Genomic DNA, 12,809 nt, shown 5'->3' with positions numbered 1-12,809 from the left:
AGGGTATCAAGGGTTTTAAGAGGAAACCTACCACTAACCCAACCCTTCATGAGGGATTACTCCTCCTAGTCTATGAGTATCTAAAGACTCAAACTAGGGGAAAATCCCTTGGTGATACTGGGTGTGCATCTGAGGAAACTGGGAGTTCAGATTCTAAGGATGTGCATAGCATAAAATTTGAAGAAGAGGACAATGTTTCCTCTAAAGGTAAAGCCCCCAAGGAAGAAAGGAAAGTCACTCCCTTTGCCCGCATTCCTTGTAGAAAGAGCCCTAGAGGAGGAGGAAGATAATGATGATGATGAGGACACAAACTCGGAGGAAGAGAAGAAGGGGGTAGATGATGAGATGGAGGAGGATAAGGGGAGGGAAAGTGAAAAGGAGGAGGATTTAGCTAACATGATGAGGAATCCCAAGAAAAGGAAAGTAGATGAGGCTTTTGAAACCAATGACTAGATTCCTAAGATTCTAGGCCCTAGTCCCACTACCTCTCTGTCTGAGGGGAAGATAGAAATTCAGGGGAAAGAGAGTGGGGAGGTGATAACAAAAAATAGGAGGAGGTCTTGGAGGAATTTTAATTTGAATACTACAAAATTGGGGATAGTCAGTGAGCTGTTGAATATCTAAGTCATGGAGGACATTGATGGCAAAGCCCACTATGATGAACTCATTGACCCTACTTTGGTCATTATCTCTGATAATGTGATGTAAACTAGGCTTAACCTTTTGAACAATGCTAAGAATAGCATGATAGACAATTTTCAATCTATCAAATGGTTATTCCATGAAATTGAAGACCTTAAGGGGAAAAGAAGCTAGGAAGGAAGCCAAAAAATTGGCAACGACCAGGGGCACAACAAAGAGAAGAGAAGCCAGGATGGAAGCTAATGACACTACAACATCCAGGAACATAATGCTAACTAGGAGGATAGAATCACCAAGGTTTAACAAAGAGTCCAAAGGATGGAGTTCTCCCATTAGAACCTAGCTACTCAGGTGATCGCTACTTTGAACACCCTGATTGAGAACATTAACAGTCTAGGTGAATCACTAATGAGTGTTGGATTTGGTAGGGAAAAGATAGAGAAGGCCAGCTTGGACTTCGGGTAGGCTAAGGATGATTTGAAAGAAACAAGGGACTTGGTGGATGCTCAAAACCAAGACCAGGAGGATGCGGATGATAGGAAGACCAATGAAGCTGTAGAGACCCTACAAGTTCTTGATAGAGAAAACTAATAGTTAGTGCTATATTATTGTCTCATATTTTCCTTTTGTAGATAGTTCTTTCTTTTTATAGTGTAGTTGGTTTTTTGTTTCCTGGTCGTGACCCTGTTGTTTGGATTTGGCTTTTGATAAGCAGATACTCTGTAGCTGGACTTTTCTTAATATTTCTATTTCAAATATGTTGTAAAAACTTTTGAGTTTTAGGATCCCTATAAGACCTATTTTACTTAATCAAAAACTATAAATTTGGTGAATTTTCTACTATGACTAGTACTCTATGACAGCTAACTTTATGAATATTGAAAAGATTTTTAATTGAGTTGTTGTATGTTACTTGGTGTAGATATGTTAGCCCTAACTAAAAAACCATGAATGTACATGAAAGAGTCATAATAGTTGTTATGTTGTCATTGATGTCAAAGTCTTAGTTGGCTAGACATTATGCTAATGCAATAGACTTCCATATCATTTGATTGATGAAGAGGATTTGAAGAAAGTATGATGATGAAAGAGTTGTTAAATATTAGTACTCAGTGGGCACTTGAATGGGTTGGACTGTGATAATGTAATATTGGTTTAATTTTTTTACAATCATGTTATCATGTAATGTAATGAAGTCTATATATTAGTGAATCTATACAAGCTACACCAAGTAAGAAGGTGAAAGAAGGGATATATTGTTTGTCAAGTGACTATAGTTGTTATTGACCATTTGGTAAAGAGAAGTTAAAGTTTGGTGTTAACCAAGTAATTTATATGTTAACTTAGTGATGTATTACCTAAGTGTAATGTAATAATCACCAGGTATGAGCTAGAAGAACAAGTTAGAAAATATGATATTCAAGGTTCACTTATGATAAAAATAGAGATTTTTTGAGAAGTTTGAAGGTGAAAGTCAAAATTAGTCACAAGATCTACAACTAGAAAAATACAATGAAGATCTGATTATGAATATTTAAGAAAGATAAGAATGAGCATAAAGTTCAATAAAAGTTATATTTTATAAGTGACTAAATACATTGAGCGTGGGATCTACGAATGTGGTTAAGAAACAAACTCTAGAAGCTAAAAGTTTACTATTTAAGGAAATGTTCAAGAAATTTTTTGGTTGTTTATCATTATTGTTAAGTTGATGATTTGTGTGAAGCAAAGAGGAAAAAAGAAGCAAGGAAAATCGAGTAGAGCAGAACTAAGATCTAGATAAGCAAGGTACTGCTAAAACCTAATAGATTATTTGGTTGTTACTTTGTTACCATTGTAGCATAAAAATATCTTAACCAAGTGGACCTAACAAGCCTATGAAATCATATATAGTAAAACTGATTGGTGATGTTTGTAAGTCCTTTATAGTAGGCCACTCTTTAGACATGATCAAGGAGTGATAAGGTCTAGATGATCTTTATGATAAAACCCTCTGTTGGTGTAAATAAGTATTTACTTATTACACTTACTTAAGTTTTACTTAGGTTAATGCATTATTTAATTATTTTGCATTATTTTATTATTATTTTAGGTGAGACACTTAGAAGTTTGTGTACTCTCATTGAGTTACGCAACTCTAAATATGCACATGGTGTCTACAACATAAGAGTATGTATCATTCACTGAGTTGCCATATTGACAACATAGTTATCCGCACTCCTCATTTAGCACATGTTGTCTACACCACTGATTTGCATGCTACACCATTGTAGGCTTATCCTCACATCATTGCACTTAATCTCATGCTTAATGGAGGATAACCCATATCTGGTGGACATGTGCCTAGTTGTATGACATATCATGATACTGACTTCTATGCATTCTAGAAGCTCTCTTGAGGCCTTTATATTTATGCACTCCTAGTGTACTCTGAATCTAGTTATTGAATGAATACATCATTCTGATCATACTCTATCTATTTTGGTCTATTGTGTGCTTGTGTTGAGTTCTTTAGTTCTTGGGTGAATTTTGGCCTAAGCCAAATTCTTACATGGTATTAGAGCAAAGGAGGATTCTCATCACGTAGTCATTCGAGACTGTTCATGCTTCAACACCTTGACATGCATCCGAAGGATCTGCAGAAATTGGGAGCGTTTAGAGCCAAATTTGACCTCACTGTTGCATTCGAAGCATCGATTCGGCAAAGATCAATTTTAAATTTGCCTATCTTTGGCTAAAGTTGATCATGAGGCGAAAAAATTTTGCAAACTAGCACCCAAAGGCCCCGATTTGCAATTGCATATGATCATTTTATTTGATCTAATTTATTATTGTTCAGATCTGCATTTAATTTGTTCTCTACAATTATCTATATTTTCATAATTATTTTTTCAAAATTATTTTCCCTATCAAGGGTATAGGTAGAGAGAAAAAAAATTTCGAACCGAGTAGTGAAACCCCGGCTCGGCCCTATATTTTTGGTGGAAATTTTATTTATCACAAGGTTTCATTTTTTAAAATCAGGTTACATCACAGTCTAAGGGTCGTACTATAAATTGCACAGTGGAATACAAACCTCAAGATCCTTTCAAATTTTCTACCAGTTCAAACCTACCGGTTAGCAGCAGCGGGTCCATTCACAATTTCCATCATCGAAAGAGAGAACATCCGATAGGCAAATTGGCCGCTATCTCTCCTTCGTGATTGAGTCCATGGCACATTGTTTTTAAAAAGCACATATCAAATTCCTCCCACGCATGTGGGATTAACTTCAAAAACCCCGGCGAGAGCTATCAAAATCTGGCACTCGCAGAACAAAATACGGTGCCTGCTGTTGAGACTCTGGCACGTTATTGACATTTTAGGGATTGTAAAAATGTCCATCTAGCAACATTGTCCATGTGTCCAATGGATGCAGTAAAAGATTCTCACCACGTAGACACGCCCCTATCTAGTCACAGACACGAGGATCGCACCCTATCAGCTTCCACACAAACAGAAACATCTACCAACACAGTGCCTGCACAGTCAGATCTGACACATGGAGAGTCCAATCAGCATTGACACGTCAAATTTTTTTTACAGTCTGTATAGTACAGCAAGACACGTCAGCTACCATTTCATCCAGTGGGCCAAAGGGATGCTGACATCATCAATTTCACAACCTTAAAATTGATGTCGTCTAGACATCAAAATAGGGCTAATTACATTTGCTTCGATGATTATATGACCATCAAATTTAACTCCCTCATTCGCTGATGCAACCCCTCTCCAAATTGATTTTGGTTTTTGCAGTCTAACTTCAAGAGGCCATAACTCGCACATCTGGACTCCAAATCAAGTGTAATTTTTTTTGAAATAGGGTAGAATTTTCTTAATTTTTTAGTGGTGTAGCTATTTTTTGGTTTTTGTGTACGAATTATTCAAAATTTGCATTTTTTGGTGACTGTACCTGGGTAATCCTGCATTTTACAACTTCAAAAGCTCCGTACAAGCACATCTGGAGTGAAAAATAGGTTCCATTTTTTTTTAAAGTGCGTATTTTTTTTCTACTTTCCAGATCTAGCATCAAATTGTAGGGTTGTGTGGAAAAAATTGTCACTTTCAGAATAAGGCCTTTCTTTGCTTTGTAATGCTTCAGAATTGTAGCACATTGTAAAGTTTCAGATTTGTACTCTATTAAGAGGTTGTAGCAAGCAAAATCAGAAGTCCACGAAGGCTAAAATTGGCAAGTGGCCCATTGTAATCACACTATTGATAAAGTGCCCAAAGCATCTATTTTGGGGGGGTTTCTTGATTTAGTGAAAAGGGGGGGTGTTCTTGGTGTTGTGTTCTCTCTTTTTTGCAATTTTCTCTCATTTTCTACGTTATGGGAAACTTTAAGTTTCCTAAATTAACTCCTCATAACTATGCTTCGTGTTCAATAAAAATGTTGTATCACTTAATGCATAATGGAGTTTCACAATATGTAGATGGTACTCTTCCTAAACCAGTAGGTGATAATGTTTTTGCAAATGATATTTCTAATTGGGTAGAAATGGATAGGAAAGCCCTAGGTGATATATGTTTGAGGGTAGATGATAAAATCATGTATCAAATTAAGAAATGTACTACATCCAAGGAAGCTTGGGATACCCTCGAAAGCCTTTATGGTAAAGTGTCTGAAGAGGATGTGTTAAAGATTAAAGATGAGCTTGTATCCTTAGATCTTAAGTCATATGACTTCATACAGGACTTCATCATCAAGGTGAATGAATTAAGGACAAAGCTTATTGATTGTGGGAGTTCTATCAAAGATGATAGACTGATCTATCTCATCCATAACAAGCTGCCATCAGAATATTCCACATTTGTATCTTCTTTTAACACCTCAAAGACTACCTTAGGTTCTGCCTACAAGAAAGTCACTTTTGATGAATATGCTAAACTATTGGATGATGAAGAAAAGAAGTTGAAAACAATGGGGATTCTCAAATCACCTTAGTCCAAAGCATTGGTGGAAAATGAGGGTTCTTAACATTCAGCTGCACAATCTTCAAATAAAGGAAAGGGTAAGAAGAAATGGAAGAGTAAATCTGAGGATGCAGAAAAGACAACACCTCAATCCAATCAACAAGGCAAGTCCTTGAATTTCAACAAGAAGGGGGACAATAACAATAAGGAGAAGAAGAAGTGTGCTTATTGCAAGAAATCATGTCATGAAGAGCATGAGTGTTATCTTAAAAAGATTGATGAATTGACCAACATCATGAAGAAACATAATGTTCCATTGCCTAATGCTTACAAGGAGAAAGGGTCATCTTCAGATTCCAAGGGCAAAGGGCAAGCATTCATGGCAAATGCAAACTCTTCAAAAGAATGGATATTTGACTCAGGTGCCTCATATCACATGGGTTCTTCAAGAGAGGATTTTTCTTCATTGAATTTCTCAAAGGTACCGCACATCTTCATGGGGAATGATAGCAAAATGGAAGTCGAAGGAAAAGGAAATGTGGAAATGGAAAATGGAGAGTTTCAAGAGGTTCTCAATGTTCCAAACCTAAGTTTGAATCTCCTCTCTCAATCTACCAAGTCACTCACTTTGGAGATGGACATAGAGTTGAGTTCCTTCTAGACTCAGTAAAAGTGCACAGTCTTAAAGATAATTCCTTGGTTGTAGTGGGGAAAGTGAATGATCACAAGAGGTTGTACTCTTTCTCTCATTTTGTACCCAAGTCTCCTTCAAAATCCTTGTTATCTCAATCCAATTCAAACATGCAACTATGGTATGAGTGGTATGGTCATCTTGACTACCGCTATCTTCAGCAACTTTGCACATACCATATGGTGAAAGGTCTCCCTCAAATCAACTTTTCTAAGGGTAAGTGTTCAACAAATTCAATGGATATGCATCTAGAGGAAAAGTTACAAAGAGAGAAGTCTTCTAGAGCAATAGGTGTTCTCTAGATGATTCACATGGTATTAGTAGGTCCGTTTGCATTCAGCTAGGGTTGCTACATACTTACCTTAGTTGATGACTTTTCAAGGTTCACTTGGGTCTACTTTCTGCATAACAAGAATGAAATGTTGGACACATTTCTAGCCTTCAAGGCTCATGTAGAACGAAAATCCAGGAAAGCCATCAAAGTACTTCGAATGGACAATAGAAACACGAATTTGAACAGAAGACTTAAGGACTTTTGTAGACATGAGGGAATTGATCTTTAGACTCCACCAGCATTCAGTCCACATAAGACAGATGTTGCAGATTTGAGGATCAGAACTCTTAAGTCTATGGAAAGTTGCATGATTCATGCCAAGTCTCTTGATCCATCATTAGAATTCGAAGCAATCTCTAGTGCCACTCACATTCTTAATCATTCTCCTCATCCATCCTTAGATGGAAAAACTCCTTTTGAGGCATGGTGCGGCAGAAAACCTATTGTGACACACTTCAGAGTCTTTGGTTGTCCTACATGGGCAAAGATATCTTCTAGGGGATGCAAGGCATAGTCAACTTGGCCTTGTACTTTAATTTGTTATGAAGATGGTGTGAAGGCATATAGACTTCTAGATCCTAAGACACATCAAATATTTGTGGAGAAGGATGTATACTTTGAGGAAAGTTCACCCAGCTTGTCCTCTACTCCTCTTCGCACATCATACAATGTGGAAACTGATAGTGATTTCAATGATAGTGCTTCAACAGATTCAAACACGTGGGGTTCTGTCGACAGATACAATGAGAGGTCACTTCATCAGTTTAGTCCACATGCATACATCACCACAATGATAGGTCCAACACAGTAGGGTACATCAAGTCTTCCAAATACAGGTTCAATGACAAATTTGGGAGACAGTATTCATGATCTACCTCTTCTTCTTGATGCACAATTACCTTCTTCAGTTGTCACGAGGGTTCCACATTCTCTTGTTCATTTTCTACATGATCAATCCTCACAGGTTGAAGTGATTGTGGATACTTATGATCAGCAGTTGTAGCAGGGTTCTTCATCAGTTGCAGGGATAGATAGTTCTTTGGGATAGGGTCTTTAGCCAGTTGATAAGGTTTCAAAGACATCACTCATCCATGGGATTCTTTCCACACATAGCGGAAGCATCTAATTTGTACCTTTGGCATTGTTTCTTCCTAAGGGGAGGAACACCATTCTGTAGTCTTGGATCAGCTTCTTCATCAAGGCAGTCACTGTTCAGCATTCTTCTTTGAGGGGGGAAGCCCATCCTGTCTCTCTACCTCTTCTCATCATTCTCTTATGTATATATTGGATGTATGTCATAATGGGGGGGTCTTGATTACTCCATCCATCCATGCATCCTTATTTATCTCTCTTTTTGGGGGAGGGTTTTTCCCACAAGGTTTTCCCTCTTTCCCCGCTTTATGGGAGATTGCATATCATCATGTACATGGGTACCTAACATGGCCTAGTATTCGGGGCCCATTCTGCATTTCATCCTAGATTTCGTAAGCTTAAGGGCATTCCCCTAAGTTGAACTTAAGGGGGAGTGTTGGTGTAAATAAGTATTTACTTATTACACTTACTTAAGTTTTACTTAGGTTTATGCATTATTTAATTATTTTTCATTATTTTATTATTATTTTAGGTGAGACACTTAGGAGTTTGTGTACTCTCATTAAGTTATGCAACTCTAAATATGCACATGGTGTCTACAACATAGGAGTATGCATCATTCATTGAGTTATCATATTGACAACACAGTTATCTGCATGCCTCATTTAGCACATGTTGTCTATACTACTAATTTGTGTGCTACACCATTGTAGGCTTATCCTCACATCATCGCACTTAATGCCATGCTTAATGGAGGATAACCCATATCTGGTGGACATGTTTCTGGTTGTATGACATATCATGATGTTGACTTCTATGCATTCTAGAAGCTCTCCTGAGGCCTTTATATTCAGGCTTTCCTAGTGTAATCTAAATCTAGTTATTGAATGAATATCGTCATTTTGATCATACTCTATCTATTTTGGTCTACTGTGTGCTTGTGTTGAGTTCTTTAGTTCTTGGGTGAATTCTGGCCTAAGCCAAATTCTTACACCCTCTAACCAAGTCACACTAAATAATGTGCATGTAACCTTTAACAAGGTTGGCTCCTAGCAGAGATTACTTCAAAAGAGTTAAATTATTTAGGTTGTCGGTCCTAGGTGGTTTTAACCTTTACAGGGATTCCATGTTAAATTGTGGTGTCAAATGTGTGATTGCTTTTATGTTGCAAGTTTATTTTTCATATCATTTACTTAATACTACAACTCATTAAAAACTAGGTAAAAGCTAAGTTATAATTATAATACTCGATAAAGCTATGAATAGTGAGATAATAGTTTGAAGTAAATTTATTGCAAGATTGAATTGTGAAGTTGAATGAGATCACTGAGTTATTGCTATTAAATTTTATGAAATTTGAATTGGTACTAATGTGTTTGGAAGGCTATGGGATAACTAAACAATTAATTCACCCACACACACACCCCTCTCAGTTATCTAATAAGATAACATTATAGGAATCTTTGAAAATGATAAACATAAGATGGATTACTTGATGGTCAATAAGTTGGATCTTCATAGTTTAAGATTTAAAATTATTTTTACTATAAATAATTATTTTAAAATAATAATAACTAAGCTTATAAGAGTTGTAAAAGTTTAAAAATGAAAATGATTGGTGTAGGGGAGCCTAGGCAAGCACATGGGAACATGAGGACACTAGGCACCTTGGGAGATGGAAAAGCATCAAATGAAGTCAATTGGAATGTTTCAATGCCAATAATAGTCATGTGTAATGATGAATTCAATATACTGGTTAGAACACCTAAAATAGTAAGGATGTTATGACCTAATTGTTTGTAATAGGGGACAATAGTGCCCAAGGGGTTAAAGTATCCTAATAAAGTCCCTAGTAATGATTATGGGATCTAAGGACATCCAAACCGAAAAGTTACATAAGTTAGATAGCAAAGAAAGTCAATTAAATAAGAGTTAGAAATTTAATTTTTTGAGTCCTAATGGATAATGTCAATTAGGAGGCCTGAAAGTTTGTTTAATGATTCTAATACATTTGTAATAATAGGAAGCCAAACTAGATTAGTTTAGATAGTTGAATGAAATCCCATATAGCCTAGTCAAGGTATGGGGAGGCAAGGTAGTGTGGACGTAACACCAATTGTATAGACTAGGATCAATAAAAAAATCATTTCTATGTTATTTCCTTGAAATTTTGAATGATTGGTTGAACATACTTATTGGTTTTGAAATTTGGATTATTTGAATATAAGATTTATCAAACACTTCTTAAACTCTGTGTATGATTTAAGATTACCTTGAAATTATTTCCCTTTAATTTATTGTTGATAGTTTTAAATTTCCTTATATTTCTTTGATAGTTTGAGCATATTTATGGATTTAATATCCATTCCATGAATATATTCACTTTGTTCCTTATGGATTGTTATAAAATGACATGTAACATAAAAAGCTAAGAAAAAATTCTGGAGAATTCACTGGAAGTTGGTGATCACCATATGTTTGTACGTTTCATGGAAGGAACACCAAATTGAGGCTAAGGAAGTACAGTGGGATTCATTATGTTCTTATATGTTTGTTGCAAGGTGAAATGACAAGTTACATGTTCTAGAAGTGAGATTGACTGGGTTTTGAGAAGGCCCTAGTTTTTAAAGATTTTTTGAGGATAATTTGGGGATTTTGTATGTGGGAAGCCTATAGAGTCAAATTGGTTGAAGAACCTAATGGGACTCAAATTTGCATTTCCCATTTTGAGTACCATTCCAAATTTTGAGTCATTTTGAGCCCCATAAATGCATTTTCATGCTTATGTACCCGGCTATTGTATTAAGGTCTAAAAGGTGTTTTATATTTCTAAAACCTTGCATTCAGCATATTCATGTGTCTTATAATAATAAATTGATATTTCGAGTCATTTTGTGAAGTTTTGTTTTGGGAAGTGTTATGCATTTTTGCCTAAGTTTCAAACAACAATAGGAGGCCCAGTTTTCCTTTGAATATCTTTTACCCAAAAATGTTTCATGACTCATGACCTTGGGATTGTTTAGTATGCATATTACTGAGCCTATGTTTTAATTTTTGAGTCATTTTGATATGTTTTGACTAGGTTTTAAATCCATCAGTGTCAGTTACTTATCTCTATCATGCTGATACAAATTACCCAAAAATCTAGGAGGCCCTGTTTGACCAATTATAACTTTGACCCAGTTCACCCTACTAAGAAAATTCCTTTTGCATTGCATTTTAGAGGTTGCATACTTGCCATGCTCCAGATTTGAGCTTATGATGAATCTATTTGATAAGTTTTCAAATGCAATTCCGAATGCAATTTATATCTTTTCACTGGTGTCATGAAATGCAGATTGTTCGATACCCCAGTTCGAGATGTAATATCTTCAAATCCATAATAGATGATATCAAATGATTTGTACCACTACATTCTACTCTAAAAATACTTCAAGTTTGCTATTTTACCTTGTCAAATCTATCTACACATTTTTCCAACTCCATTCCATTTGCAAAAAACACTTTTCTACTGATGTTTCTAGTCCTACAATTCTGAGTAGCCTACTTTGCATGCTCACCAAATGCATCCTATGATTCACCGTGAGATAAAATCATAGAATTATATTCCCCTTATGGAAATGAACTCCCCAATTTTTAAGCCTTCAAGCATCTATTTTCCCTATTTTCGAGGCTCAAACCAAACACACTTTTTAGTTTTCTAACATGCTGGTTTGCAGACAGTTTTAACTGAGCAACTTTGAATGTCAAAATCTTTTCATTGAATGATCATCATGCAACAAGATTTCACAAGATGTAAGAATGTGAAACAAAGTACCAATATGTTAGCTTTCAAGGCCTTGTTATCTATTTTTGTCAGTTTGTAAAACTAGGTAAGAGGCCTTATTATCAAAAAATCACAGTTTGTAGATAAGAGACCAATTTGCTCACATCTAATTCTGGTCAGTACCAAAGTCTTAATGGACCAATTTGTAGTGTCAGTTGTTCAAAAACAAAAATTCTTTTAGCCAGGCCCAATTCAGGGCCCAACTAATTCAATCAGATTAACAATGACTATACAAGCTATGAAATGATTAATGGGGGTATAGTTGGCCCTCTCAAGGAAAATTTTAAGATTTGGGAAGACTATACTCAAATTCAAAGTTTTGGTTTTGATTGACATTTCTATCATATATGAACTCATAATTGAACCCATTATCCCTCAAAATTGTAAGGAAATTTTATATAGATGTGGTAATACCATGTGTCTTTGTTAGATCCCATGATTATTTGGACTATGTACTTACGACTTTGTCCTTAATGATGGAGTTAATTGTTCATAATGAAGGCTCAAGTGGACATGACTTCACATTCCCTGGAAATTGTGAGAGTGGCCAATGTGTTCTTCAAGTTATGAATTCACTATCATGAGGAGTACCCAATGTCAAGAAGTTTCTCGAGAGACATTGCCTTTTAAGTAGGATACACATAATGGAAGACAATCACCAAATTTGAAGTTGCAAATATTTCCAAGGGGCACATTGATGGAGGCTAACTTTATACTATTCACATGTGGTCAGGCCCCATCATTCATTGGGCCTATCATGGCTATCTGGTTAAGCCATGTCTTTCAGTTTGATGCTAATTAGTTCTTATAGGATGCATTGACTTTACTCTTTGGGGAGGAATATACAATAACATAATGGTGACCCAGAACCAATCTTGATATATCTTCATTGTTTCTTGCACTAGCTCTTATGGTGGCTAGATGATACCAAAGTTGATGCTTTGTACATTGTAAGGAAATGTACTGTGTTGCAATGAGGAGGAGGGATGGAAGATATTGTTTGAAGGGTAGAACTTGGTGTTGGTATTCACATGGAAAATTTCCCATTTCGATGACAAGGGTAGGCCTATGATTCAGAGATATTTGCAAGTGCAAAGGAGCAACAAAAGAGGTCACCAATGGGAGAGGGTTTGAGAATCATTTTTTGGTCAAGAGGAAGACATAGTGCCAACACATGCAACTTACAAGGAAGCCCATGGCTACAACATAGAAGATCAATTCCACGCAATTTTCAGGGAGCATTCACTTCAAGTTTTTAGGCACCATTAGAG

Source organism: Cupressus sempervirens, chromosome 6, assembly GCF_028749045.1.
Source record: "Cupressus sempervirens isolate cs-2001-9-10 chromosome 6, ASM2874904v1, whole genome shotgun sequence".
Classification (NCBI taxonomy): Eukaryota; Viridiplantae; Streptophyta; class Pinopsida; order Cupressales; family Cupressaceae; genus Cupressus; species Cupressus sempervirens.
The sequence above is the reverse complement of the archived record's forward strand: the minus strand, read 5'-3'. Positions refer to the sequence as shown.